Source organism: Suncus etruscus, chromosome X (genome assembly GCF_024139225.1).
Source record: "Suncus etruscus isolate mSunEtr1 chromosome X, mSunEtr1.pri.cur, whole genome shotgun sequence".
Lineage (NCBI taxonomy): Eukaryota > Metazoa > Chordata > Mammalia > Eulipotyphla > Soricidae > Suncus > Suncus etruscus.
This window is the reverse complement of record NC_064868.1, coordinates 10871411-10885569: the sequence shown is the minus strand read 5'-3', so window position 1 is coordinate 10885569 and position 14159 is coordinate 10871411. Positions and strand designations below refer to the sequence as shown.

The 14159-nt window shown below is 47.4% G+C and overlaps 1 protein-coding gene and 1 pseudogene across 3 annotated transcripts in view; both read left to right on the top strand.

Moving 5' to 3' along the window:
- The window catches only part of LOC125998742 (uncharacterized), a 40967-nt gene that overhangs the window by 18014 nt on the left and 8794 nt on the right, over positions 1–14159 (top strand). The gene's annotated exons all lie outside the window — the stretch shown is intronic.
- LOC125999405 (RNA polymerase II subunit A C-terminal domain phosphatase SSU72-like) lies at positions 4505–6031 on the top strand (annotated as a pseudogene).

The following is a 14159-nucleotide window of genomic DNA, read 5'->3' as shown; positions in this document are numbered from 1 at the left end:
GTACCATACATGTCACTTTATCCCCTTTCAGCACTGTCTCTGCTGATCATTTCCAACTCTCATTATCACAGTGGTCCCTACACTGCCATAACTGCACTCACCACTCTTTGTGGCAAGCTTCCTAGCAACGGACTGGTTTTCCTGACTATCATCTCTATAGTCTCTGGATATTTTGTAATCATGCTATCTTCTATTTTTCTTATTTCTCATTCACTACTGTTGAGAAAACATTTCTTTTTAGGACAGCTTGGAATGGAATGGCCCTTTATTAAAGGTGTTGGCTGGCAGGTGTTCTCACAATGGGCTGGAGTTAGCTGCAACTGGAAGACTAGCTCAAGTTCCACGCTTGGCAGCAGGAGGCCTAAGTTCAGACCCCAGCACCACATGGGCCCTCAAGACCAAAGCTAAATGCCAAGAAAAATCCACAATACCCCAGAGCACAGATGGGTATGGGACCAAAGGGGTGGGGAGGAACATTGTCGTCAGCTCCATGTGGGTTATTTACCTAAAAATTTAAATGTATTAAAATATAGCGGCCACAGGTGATTGACATTCGCCATCTATTTCATAACCAGTGTTAGAAAGTGAGTCCCTGATTTCTCCAGTGAATTGTAAAGAACACAGATGTGTCCAGAGAACAATTGCCTTACAAGGCTTGTTTTGTTTTGAACAGCCTTTGACTGAGAACTGGATAAAGACTGGTTAATCTAGCCTCTGGGTGCCCCAGAGTCTTTCATTAACTCTCAAACCACCTTGAGAAACAATGAGCTGATAGGATCTCAGGAATACATCCTCTGCTGGGGCTAACCAGTAACCTACACTGGACCCTCAGGAAATGGGGGCCTTAGTCTCTGACTGATAACCACCTGGGTATGCTGTGCTTAACTGTGCTCGCTCTGTAACCCTCAGCCTTTCTTATCCTTGAGACTCTGAAAAGACACTTTCTAATCGGGGATTATTCTCCACCAAGAGGAGACTGTCTGAGGGTACCTGAGGAATTTAGCCCCATGCTAGCTCTAGGCCTACTAGGGTGGTCTTTTGTTAGATAAAGGCCAGAATGTATCTGCCAAAAGAAAGGACAGTACAAGGTGAAACACCAAAGCAAAGGAAATGAGCGGTTAGGGCAGTGTTGGAAAAGACACAGCCTCGTAGATCATGCTGAGTTTCCTAAGAATCACATTAAACACGGATCGAGAAGGCCAAGCACACGCGTTCCATGTGGGAGGTCCGGGTTCGAGCCCTGTATGGCCTCCCCAGCATTCTTGGCAGGGGTCCCAAAACCAAAAACAAACAACCCCACAAAAAACAGCGTCAATAAAAATCACCCTTTCTTTGGTCTGCCCCAAAGGCAGAGACTAAATATGAAACCTTTAATAGCACATCTAAATTAGCTTTCTGCTTTGAGGAAAAGCCTGAGCAATGACACAAGCAATCTTTTTAACCTTGGATTAAGGTTCCCGTGAAGAGGAAAGGAGGCAAGAACACAGGAGGAAATTTATCTCTAGCAAAAAAAAAATGTCTCGAGTTCATTAGGGAAAGAAGCACACATGAATTTAAAGCAAGAGTGGTTTGAAAAAGCATTGGAGGGTAGGTACTGGGGGATGCTCTGTTGCGTCTCAGGGAACATGAGGGACTTGGTGGTGGACACAGAATCCAAGCCTCCCACATGCAAACCATGTATGCACTCAGCCCTTTCAGCTATCTGTGGGGGTCCTGAAAAGGGATTTCTAAAAGTAAAGTGGTGTCAAGAGAGACAGCTGTTAGTGGCCCATCATGATTTCACTAAGATATGTGCCTTAGAAGGTTCCAGTGGGCAAATCAGTTCAGAAAATAGTCCCCCAAATAAGAGGTCACTATGCAGAATGTGTAGGTGGTGGTGGTGGTGGTGGTGGTGGTGGTGGTGGTGGTGGTAGAAGGAGAGACACTGAGGCAGGGAGAATGGTAGAGGAAAGCCAGGCCCATTTATAAAAAGGGAAGAGATGGGGCTGGAGTGACAGTACAGGAGGGAGGATGTTTGCCTTGTGTGCAACCAGCCCAGGTTTGATCCCCAGCATCCCACAGGGTTCCCCCAAGCACCATCAAATGTAATTCCTGAATACAGAGCCAAGAATAACCCCTGAGCACCTCTAGGTATGGCCCACCAAACTAAAAGGGGGTGTGGCACAGTGCAATTAAATTTAATTAGTCAATATTTTCAGATTATCTGAGGGAACTATGTCAAGAAGTGGTCTAGAAGAAAGCCCCTAAAATGATGCCAAGGTTCAGCTCCTCTTTCAAAGACCTGTCAGGCGGAGACCATCTCTGCTAAAGCCATCTAGTGTACAGGAGACACTAGAGGTGCCATTGTCACTCCTTTTTGTTATGCAGTTACTAGAACTTGCTTAGGTGTCTCTGCCTCACAAATCTGCTCCAGAAAGATGTCCTATGCATCTTGTGTGGACTTAAAGATACCTAGCTAGGTAGCAGCAAAGGGCCAAAAGCAACATAAATGAAGAACTGATCCACATAACTGAATTTGGGAGGTGGGGCTGAAAGGAGGAGGCATTGAGGATGTTGACCGAGAAAGGGGATACACTGGTAATGAGTGTGGTGTTGGAATTTTATGCATGAGAAACCATCATTTACAGGGTCGTAAATCATAGTATCTTAATAATAAAAATTAAAAAAAATATTTTCCAAACCCTAAATATGCAATTTTTAAAAAGATGTTTTATGCAGCTGTGACTCAAATTCCTATTCCCCACATAGTCCCTTCCAAGGTTAAGCTTAAATGATTTTATATACTTTTTAATGCCATTACATAATTGGTTTTGAACATTTTACAATTCAAATTATTTTATATACCTCACATTTTCTTTTCTTTTTTTTTTTTTTTTTTTGGTTTTTTTGGTTTTTTGGGCCACACCCGTTTGACGCTCAGGGGTTACTCCTGGCTATGTGCTCAGAAATCGCCCCTGGCTTGGGGGGACCATATGGGACGCCGGGGGATCGAACCGCGGTCCTTCCTTGGCTAGCGCTTGCAAGGCAGACACCTTACCTCCAGCGCCACCTACCCGGCCCCACATTTTCTTTTCTTTCATTTGGTTTTGGGGCCACACCTGGCAATGCTCAGGGATCTGTGCTGAGGAAGTATTCATTTTGGGGATCAAACTCTGGTCTCCAAGCATGCAAGGCAAACATCGTATATTGGCACTGGTTCCTACCCTCTCATTTTCTTTTACAAATTGATTCATATTTTTGATCCACACCCAGTGGTGCTCAGAGATTAGTTCTGGCTCTACACTCAAGGATCACTCCTGGAGATATTTAAGGGGAACATGTGGAATGCCAGGGATTGAACCCAGGTAATCTGCCTACAAGGCAAACGTTCTACTCGCTGTCCTATCACCTGGACCCCAGTTCAGAATATTTTATGTACAATTCACCTTTCCCAGAATTGCCTACAATGTCTATTGCTCACCCTCCCCCTTCCCAGTATGATTTCTAGAAAGCTAAAACTTTACTTCTAATGCAGCCCAGAGACTAAAGTAAGTTTCTCCCAACAATGCTGGACAGATCTCTCTGGAAGCCTCCACTCTGTTGGCAAAGATCGTACTAATTCTCTATAATAAACTTGCTTTACTCTTGCCTAAAGTGTCTTGATCTCCTGGTAAATTCTTTGACCACCGCCCCACTTGGACTCAATGGGGACCCAGTTCAACCTCAAGTCCCTTTATATAGGACCATACAGCCCAATTAATCTAAAGAAGACACCTAAACAAACCTGCATGGGGAACATGCTTGCAAAAAGACAATCCACTGAAGCTAGGAAGGCCTGATGGAGGATAGGGTTAATTCAAGGAACTCTGTCCCCAGGCGCTCGCTGCTTCTGCACCCCTCCCCAAGCAGAGGCATCACCGACTGTGAAACCCTCCAAAAAATCAAAGTCATAGGATGATTTGGATTTCTCTTCTAGTGAATCAGAGATCTTAGGGACGGCAGATCTCATAAGTTCTAGAATAATGGACTGGGAATGATGGGTACTGGAAATTAAAGCACCCATAAGGAAATCAAGTCAATTGACAGTATCTCTGGTTTCATTTCAATCTGATTTAAAAAAAAATAACAGAAGAAGGGGCTGAAGCAATAGTACAGCAGGTAGAGCATTTTCTCTGCATGCTGCCAGCCCGGGATCGATCCCTGGCATCCCATTTGGTCACCTGGAAACTGCCAGGAGTGATTCCTAAGTGCAGAGCCAGGAGTACCTCCCTAGCACTGCTGGGAGTGACCAAAAATTAAGCCCCCCCTAATAAAATAAAAACAGAACAGCAATAGCAGGCTCTGAAGACAGTGGTGTGAGCTTTGCCAGCTGCAGTAGCTGCGTGGGGCAGGACACGTCTCACAGTGTACGTGGTATAAAAATTGGAGGCAACCATCGTGCAGTGCATGGTATTACGACATTCAGCAGTGTCCTCTTGCCCAGCCCCGTGGAAGGAGCATCTGTGTGTACAGCTCAGCAGCCAACATGGCCTCCTGCACAGTGCCCAAGCTGTCGGTGGCTACCAAATTGCTGCCCATGCAGGTGGCCATCATGTGCTCCAGCAACCAGAACCGCAGCATGGAGGCACACAGCATCTTGAGCAAGCGGGGCTTCTACGTCACTCCTTTGGCATTGACAGCCAAGTCAGGCTGCCCAAGCCCATCCCTGACAAATACAGCAATGGCGAACCTATGGCATGCGTGCCAACAGTGGCACGTGGGAGGGAAGGTCCACAATCAAGATATGCGGCGCGTGCCACATAGTTTTTAGATATTTGTTTGTTTTTGTTTTTGTTTTTGGGCCACACCCGGCAGTGCTCAGGGGTCACTCCTGGCTGTCTGCTCAGAAATAGCTCCTGGTAGGCACGGGGGACCCTATGGGACACCGGGATTCGAACCAACCACCTTTGGTCCTGGATCGGCTGCTTGCAAGGCAAACGCCGCTGTGCTATCTCTCCGTCAGCTGGCCATTTTTAATTCGTCTTACTCAATCTTTGGGCTCCCGTGGCTTTCTGTTTTTTTTTTTGTTTGTTTTGTTTTGTTTTTTGGGCCACACCCGGCGGTGCTCAGGGGTCACTCCTGGCTGTCTGCTCAGAAATAGCTCCTGGCAGGCACGGGGGACCATATGGGACACCGGGATTCGAACCAACCACCTTTGGTCCTGGATCGGCTGCTTGCAAGGCAAACGCTGCTGTGCTATCTCTCTGTCAGCTGGCCATTTTTAATTCGTCCTACTCAATCTTTGGGCTCCCATGGCTTTCTGTTTTTTTTTGTTTGTTTGTTTTGTTTTGTTTTGTTTTTGGGCCACACCCGGCGGTGCTCAGGGGTCACTCCTGGCTGTTTGCTCAGAAATAGCTCCTGGCAGGCACGGGGGACCCTATGGGACACCGGGATTCGAACCAACCACCTTTGGTCCTGGATCGGCTGCTTGCAAGGCAAACGCTGCTATCTCTCCGGGCCCATAGTTTTTAGATATTAAAATCTTGTTATTAAGGTTTAATTGACGTGCTGGCACTTTTGAGGACATTCTTTGGTTTTGTGCGGCAGTTTGGGCACTCGGGCTCAAAAAGGTCAGCCATCACTGGATCATCACTCGGATCATCCGAGTAGATGTACTTGGATCTCCTCCACAAGATGGCGATCTCTACACTCAGAATGGCATTCTGCACATGCTCGATTGCAACAAACGCATCAAGCCGCGGCCTGAGAGGTTCCTGAACTTGCAAGGATTTCTTCGATCTCATCATCACCTGTAAAGAGCGTATCTATGACCAAGTGGTGGAAGATCTTATAGCCTGCAAGCAGGAGACACCAGTCTGTGCATGTAATCAGCATCAACATCCTAGACAATATGGAAGAGGCAATCCTAGGCAGCACACCCAGCAATCACAGCTTTCCTTCCGCTAACATTTGTTTCTTCCTGTCAATTGTTTACAGGGTTCGGTCTTCTGGTGGAGGCATGAGGGGGCAGCAAGCATTGCCCCCCACCCCCAGGAAACTTGACAGGACTTGAAATGACTGAGAACCCGGACAGGACTCTCTGGCTTGAAAAATGCCAAATTTACCCTATCCCGCTTTTACTGAAAACTATTGGTTTATTCATGGGTTTATTGGTTTCTGGTTTTGTTTTCATTTATTTGCTATATGGTTCAAAAGGACAGGCTCCAGATGGAGCCTAAAGGCCTCTGACTCAGGTTTTCCAACCAATGCTAAATAGTTTTGCGATTTTCTGTTGCACAATGCATCGGACTTCTAGACAAAGAAGGTTCCACCTCAAAGTGTTCGAGAGGTAGAAGTTAAAGTAAGTTAAAGTAAGCAATAAAAAGCGCCTTTACCTGTACTGGTTTTGTTAAGTTGATTGTTTTTCCATTTTGCTGTCTATAAAAGTTCTGAACAGTGTATTTGTACCTTGTATTTTGTGGTCAGCTACCACATTCATTATTTAATTAAACAGTTAAAGTTCAGTAAACTTGGTTCATTCCTTTGTGGTTGTTTAATACCCCAAAAAAGGAGGATTGGGGGAGTTGGGGGAGATACAGATTAAGAGGCTAAGCATGGAGATCAATCCTTGGTCTTCAATGCACCCCAGAGACAGAACCCCCAAATTCCACAGGCAAGACTCAGGTGTAGCCCCCAAAACAAAAATACCAGAAAAGAGGAGAAAAGATTTATAGCAAAATTCTCCCAACTCTCCTATGGAATTTTTATTAGTTTGAAGGCCACATCTGGTGGTGCTCAGGAATCACTCATGGTGGGATTCGGGGGGACCATATTGGTTGGCCAGGATCAAACCTGGGTTGGCTGTGTGCAAGGTAAGGGCCCTCCTGATTGTACTATCCCTCTGGCCCCTAGAATTTTTTTTCTTTTCTGAACCTAGAGCACCCTGGGTAGGACATTTGCCTTATATGCTGTCAACATGTGAACTCGGGTATGACCGCCTGTACCACTCTGAGCTCTTTCAGGAGTGATCCCTGAGCTCAGAAAGGTTTTCCCCCAATTTCTAAAAATTACTATAAATTCTCAACCTTCAGAGTTCCTCTCTTTACTTGTGGAATATATTCATAGGAAATGCTGGTAAAATAAAAATAAACATGTTTTAGTGTTTTTTTTCTCTCCAAAGACTGTATTTTCATCTACTAATTTCAATAGAACTAGTTTTGTTTTTTTTAATTTTGGGCCATACCTGGTGGTGCTCAGGGGTTACTCGTGGCCTTGCACTCAGAAATCGCGCCTGGCTTGGGGGGCCAGATGGGACACCAGGGGATAGAATGGAGGTCTGTCCTGAGTCAGCCACGTGCAAGGCAAACGCCCTCCCACTGTGCCATCACTCTGGCCCCAATAGAACTAGTTTTTTAAATCCTTTTATTTTCGGGGGGTGGGGTGGGGTGGTGGTGGTGGTGGTGTTTGGACACCCGGCTGTGGAAAGGGCTCACTCCTGGCTCCATCCTCAGGAATCACTCTGAGAGGGACTTGGGATACCAGAACTGTGTAAGGCAAATGCCCTGTACTATGGTCCCAGCCCCTATAATTGTTTTTTTGCTGGAGAAGTAAGGTAACTTGTACATAGTCAACTCAGATCTGTCCCCACTGGGCCCCTGAAGAAATCCCTAGTCTTAGTGCTAGAAGTAAATCCTGAACCTTGCATGCACCTGATGCGGTTTGATCCCCCAGGATCCCATCTGGTCCCCCAAGCCAGGAGCGATTTCTGAGCTCAAAGCCAGGAGTAACCCCTGAGCGTCACAGGGTGTGGCCCAAAAAGCGAAAAGACAAAGAAAATACTGTGGGGGGTCAGAGTGATAGTTCAGTGTGTAGGACGTTTGCCTTGCACATGTCCAACCCAGGTTCAATACCCGCACCTCACTCATATGATCCCCCATACCCAGCAAGAGTGATTACTGAGCCCGGGGCCAGCAGTAAGCCCTGAACACCGCTGGCTGTAGACCCCCAAAGAAACAAGCCAAATAAATAAACAAAACGCCGTGTATTTTAAACCACAGAGCTCCCCTGCCTCCTATCGAGCTTGGTTCAAAAAAAAAAAGTTACACGTTTTAAATGATGCCCCCCTTCAAATTCGTGTTTTCAAGCACTGGTTTCTGTAAGAAAAACACTCTTTGTAATTTCTCTCCCCCCCATCTTCAGGGGTGTTGTTTGTTTGTTTTTTTTGGGGGGGGGCACACCTGGCAGATCTAACAGTGGCCGACCACACTGGGTGCCAGAATTGAACCGGCTCGGCCGCGTGTGAAGCTAGCACCCCGCCTGAGTGCTACGCTTTGGTCCTTTACGTTACATCATCGTTTAAAAAAGGGTCCGTCATATTATGTAAGTGTTTTGTTTTGTTTTGTTGTTTTGTTTTGGCTTTTGGTCCACACCCAGCGGTTCTCAAGGGTTACTCCTGGCTCTGTGCTCAGAAACGGCTCCTGGCAGACTGGGGGGACCGGGATACGGGATGGCGGGATTTGAACTAACGTCAGTCCTGTGTCGACCACTTGCAACGCAAAAACGTCCTACTGCTGTGCTATCTCTCGGGCCCCATATTCTGTAATATAATTTAAAAATGGGGCCCGGAGAGATAGCACAGTGGCGTTTGCCTTGCAAGCAGCCGATCCAGGACCAAAGGTGGTTGGTTCGAATCCCGGTGTCCCATAGGGTCCCCCGTGCCTGCCAGGAGCTATTTCTGAGCAGACAGCCAGGACTAACCCCTGAGCAGAAGCTGGGTGTGGCCCAAAATCCAAAAAAATAAAATTAAAAATGACTATTTGGGGAGGGCATGTTGTTTTGGATGTGGTCTGCACAAAATTCTATCATAAGCGGTATTATAAAATCAGTGTTTCGAATAAATTTTTCTTTAATAATTTAAGTTAAATATTAGTATTTTTATTTTAAAAATTGGCGGCCAAAAAACCTGATGAAGCCAAATAAAACCATTCGATGAAAATACCTAAATAAAAATCCATACAGCAACCACAGTAATGTTTCTGACACACATATTTGGTGACAGCTTTTTTTGTACAGCGACCACACATTAATCCTGATAAACAACTAACCCTAACAAGCAGATGGAGACTAAAGGGCAAATTAGTGTTCAAGGCCTAAAATAGGCTTTCAACTGCAATAAGCTAAATATAATCCCAGTTTAGGTAGGTATGTTTTACTCAATGCTATTTTTTTTTTTTTTTTTGGTTTTTGGGTTACACCCGGTAGCGCTCAGGGATTACTCCTGGCTCTGCTGTCAAAAATCACTCCTGGCAGGCTCGGGGGAGCAATATGGGATGCCTGGATTCGAACCACCGACCTTCTGCATGCAAGGCAAACGCCTATCGTTCTGGCCCCACAGAATGCGGTTTCTAAGTTCTCCATAGAACATGGATGTGAGTTAGTCCTCATGCTCTCATACTATGCATCTTCCATCATGCTTCCTGGTTTCCTTTATGAACACTCTCTGGAATAATCTTATCTATCCATTTATTTGTCCTTTACCTATTTCAGAGTGCTCAGCGTGTCAATAAAACGATATGCAAGCCCCCCAAAATGACTATTTGCTTGCACCAGATCTCCAAGTGTTCAGGGACTGTTGCAGACTCCGGGCGCCACCAGTGCTGTGGGGGCAGGGCCCATGGGGTGCAGGGCTTGCAAATGTCACCTCGGGCTAGCTGTGTGTTTCAGGCGCCTCTGTGAGTTTCAGGCCCGTGACTCTCGGTGGAAAAGTACCTCAGGAGGCTCGGGGCGCTTGGGGGGCAGCCGGCTGGCACGTGGTCACGTGGCAAGGCAGCCGGCTGGCACGTGGTCACGTGGCAAGGCAGCCGACTGGCACGTGCAAGGCCACGAGCACCTGTTCCCCGAGGGGGGGGTGCGGGGGCAAGAGGCGGGCCTCATTCCAGACCCGGGCTTTTCATTGGCTGGACCAAACGCTTGGCGGGCCCTGGCGGCACGAGGTAACGGTCGCCAAGCTGCTGCGCGCGCGGGCTCTAGATTGTTCCTGGGAGAAGTCGGCGCGGACGGACGCGCTGCGCAGGAGCTCCCTGCTGCTGGCCGTCGCGACCTTGGGGGTCTCGCTGAGCACCGCGGGTGAGTCCAGCTCGTCTCCGAGTGAAGGGGACAGGGTTTGTCATTTTGCAAGGCGGTTCGCCCTGCGGGTTTCGGAGCGCAGACGGCTACGTCTGGTGGGGTTCGGGGTTTCGAAGGCTACGTCTGGTGGGGTTCGGGGGGCACTGTAAAAGCTTTCTTTCTTTCCTCGAAACAGTCGTTCCACTTCCAAGCCCAAGAAGGGAAAGCCAGGCGACGGCGCGAGGCCTAGAAGCAATTTTAGGCGCAATAGCCAAGAGGTCAGAGGCACGAAGACGGTGAAAAGACGAGCGAGGAGATGCTTAGCGCGCAATTTGGGGTGGCTTCGGGGTGGGGGAGCGGGTGCGAGCGTGAGGGATGGAACCCCAATGGGCCGCGCGCTAGGGAAACGGGGTTCCCACTGTGGTGGCACTCGGGACCTGGGTTATCAAGATGAGGGTAAAAAAGGAAATTCAGGCCCGAGTGAAAGATGGTTCAGCGGGTAAGGTGCTTACCAAGCATGGCAAGCATCTCTGGTAGGACCCCGAAAGAGGGCCCGAGAATCCCCAAACGAAGGTGGGGTGCAGAGGATAGAGCTTCCGCCAGTGTGTGAAGGTTCTTAACCCCTAGACTGTCTCCTCAGCCACTAAAATTTTTTTTTAACTTTTTCCTTTTTTTTGGTTTTTAGGGCGACACCTTTTTGACGCTCAGGGGTTACTCCTGTCTCTGCGCTCAGAAATCGCCCCTGCCTTGGGCGGGGAGCATATGGGATCCCCGCAGTCCATCCTTGGCTAGCACTTGTAAGGCAGACACCTTCTAGCGCCACCTCTCCAGCCCCCAATATTTTTCTTATGATGTAAAAAGTCCAGGGCCTGGATTGGTGGCACAAGTAGTAGGCTGTTGGCCTTGGATGTGCTAACCTAGGACGAACCGCAGTTCGATCCCCTGGCATTCCCTACGGTCCCCCAAGCCAGGAGCGATTTCTGAGCACAGAGCCAGGAGTAACCCCTGAGCGTCACCGGGTGTGGCCGAAAAAGAAACAAAAACGTCCATCTATAGGCTTATTATAAAGCCCCGAAAAGCTGACAGCAAAAAGGGCAGTTATATAACTAGACTAATAAGCACTTTTATTCATAATAGCAAACAGGTAAAATTCACTAAATCAGCCAGAGACTGATGAGATAATTGGCATAATTATTAGATTATTGCAGTTTTTAAAGGAAGGAAATTTAGGCCCCAGCGACTGTAAAGCGGGTAGGGTGTAGGGCATCTATTTGCAAGAGACCGACCTTGCACCCCACCATCTGGGAATCAATCTCCAGCACCCACCCTGATCCCCTGAGTCCCACCAGGAGTAACCCGAGTGCAGACCCAAGAATAAGGCCTCAGTACCGCCAGGCACAAGGAATGGAGGTTGCTAGGGCCTGGATGGAAAGATTGGGGAATTATCATACTGTACAGTTATAAGTACTAAAATGATAAAAATTTGTTTTATTTTATTTTTAATTTAAAACATTTTTGGGGGGCCCGGAGAGATAGCACAGCGGCGTTTGCCTTGCAAGCAGCCAATCCAGGACCAAAGGTGGTTGGTTCGAATCCCGGTGTCCCATAGGGTCCCCCGTGCCTGCCAGGAGCTATTTCTGAGCAGACAGCCAGGAGTAACCCCTGAGCATCGCTGGGGGTGGCCCAAAAACCAAAAAAAAAAAAACAAAAAAAAACATTTTTTTTTAGTTATACCAGGTAGTGCTCCACGGTTTATTCTTGGCTCTGGTGCTCGGGAAACTATACAGGGTGCTGGATATTGAACCCCAGTTGGTCACGTGCAAGGCCAGTGCACTCTTATTTTCTATAGTGCCGTTCTAATCCCTAAATTTTTGTTTTACAATTTATTGTTAAATACTTTTTTAAGTTGTAATTTTTTTGTTTTTTTTTTTCCCTTGGTTTTTCTACTTTCGGGCCACACCCAGTAATGCTCAGGTTACTCCTGGCTCTGCACTCAAATCACTCCTGGTTTGGGGGACTGTATGGGATGCTGGGGGGGGTTGAACCAAGGTCTGTCCTAGGTTAACGTGTGCAAAGCAAACATCCTACTGCTTGCCCCACCGCTCTGGCCACTATTGTTAAATATTTATTGGGGGCCGAATGATATATTACGCCAGGTCGAGTAGGATTTTTGCTTTGCTCACAGTCAATACTGGTTTGATCCTGCACCCCAAATGGTTTCTCTAGTCCCCCCAGGATTAAGCCCTGAGCACCACCGGAATTGGCTCCTCCCAAAAAAAATTATAGCTGCACAAAGGATGGTAGTTGTGGGGGAGCTGGACGGTGAGAATGGGGAGCTGTCGAAGTGTGCCAGTTATAAAGAATTAAAATAACAAATTTGGGGTGGTGTTTTATTTTTCTTGGTTTTTAGGCCACACTCAGCGTTGCTCAGGGATCACTCCGTGTTTGGTGCTCAGGGGATTTTGAGATTGAGCCTTGGGTTCGTCACGTGCAAGGCAAGCAGTCTTCCACTGTACTATCGCTCTGGCCTCTAATTTTTTGTTTTTATGATTTATTTTTAAAATGCATTGGGGTGGCCCGAGAGATAGCACAGCAGTAGGGTGTTTGCCTTGCACGTGGCCGACCAGGGCGGACCCAAGTTTGATCCTCGGCATCTCATCTCATATGTTCCCCCTCCCCTTTAGCCTGCCAGGAGCGATTTCTGAGCGCAGAGCCAGGAGAAACCCCAGAGCGCCGCAGGTGTGGCCCCTCAAAAATATATTGGGGGCCAGCCATAGCAATAATACAGGATATGAATTTTTCCTTTGCATGTGGCCAACTGGACTTGGATCCTGGTACCCCCTAAGCTCCCCTGAGTGCCACAGGATGCAAGCCCTGAATGCTCCCCAAGCATGGTTTAAATACCTACCCCCCAAAAAGAAAAAGCATTTTTAAAACAAACTCATAGGGATGGAACAATAGCTCAGCGGTAGGGCCTTGCACTCGGCCAAGCACAGACAGACCCCAAGTGTCCGCCGAGTCTGCCAGGAGTGATTTCTTAGGGCAGAGCCAGGAGTAACCCCTCAGCATCGCTGGTGTGGTCCAAAAATATATAATCTATATACTCATCCTATAAGAACTAGTAGTTGAAAACAAATTTCTTTGGGGAGGGGAGAACTATTTAAATGCTGTGTTTGTTTGTTTGTTTGTTTGTTTATTTTACCAGAGGATCCTATGAGTCCTTTCCAAGAATAACAGGTGGGGACAGGGAGAATTCAGAGGGCCCAAAAAACACACTCCGGTTTGTTTGGTTGGTTTTGTTGTGGAGCCTCAAGCAGCAGTGCTCAGCAGTTAGGCCTGACCAGGCTGGTTGGCTTCCAAACAACAAAAATAAATAATGTTTCTTGGAGCAATCACTGAACATACTGCTGTGTCCTAGGGGTCATAATTCCTCACTCCGACAGGTCACTGTAAATCCAGGCTCCTGAACAATTCAAATTACTGGCAAATCTGATTAATTTGGTGCCAGGACCCCGTGTAGTCAGCCAGCTGCAAGAAGTAGGAAGGCAAGGGCACTATCTCCCATATCTCAGGCCCCTCAAGATCTCTTTTTAAAGCACACACCCCTGAACTCCCTTTAGCCATAACAAAAGCATAACAGAAGAATTAATTACCTCCCATATTTGGAGTAAAAATGAGACTCTGACGCATTGTGATTTGGAAGCATCACTTTGCAGTCTGGGGAAAGACTTTATTTTTTTTTATTTTTTTTTGGGGGGGGGAGGCCACACCTGGCGGTGCTCAGGGGTTACTCCTGGCTGTCTGCTCAGAAATAGCTCCCGGCAGGCATGGGGGACCATATGGGACACCGGGATTTGAACCAACCACCTTTGGTCCTGGATCTGCTGCTTGCAAGGCAAACACCGCTGTGCTATCTGTCCGGGCCCAAAATACTTTATTTTTAAGTAAATATTTTATGGAAAGGGAGGTGGAGGTTGGCCCCACCTGCAGTGCTCAGAGGCTACTTCTGGCTCTGTGCTTCGGGGTTACTCCTGGCTGACAGTGCATAGGCATTGCTCCTGGCAGTCAGCTGAATGCGAAGGAGTACAATCTCTCAG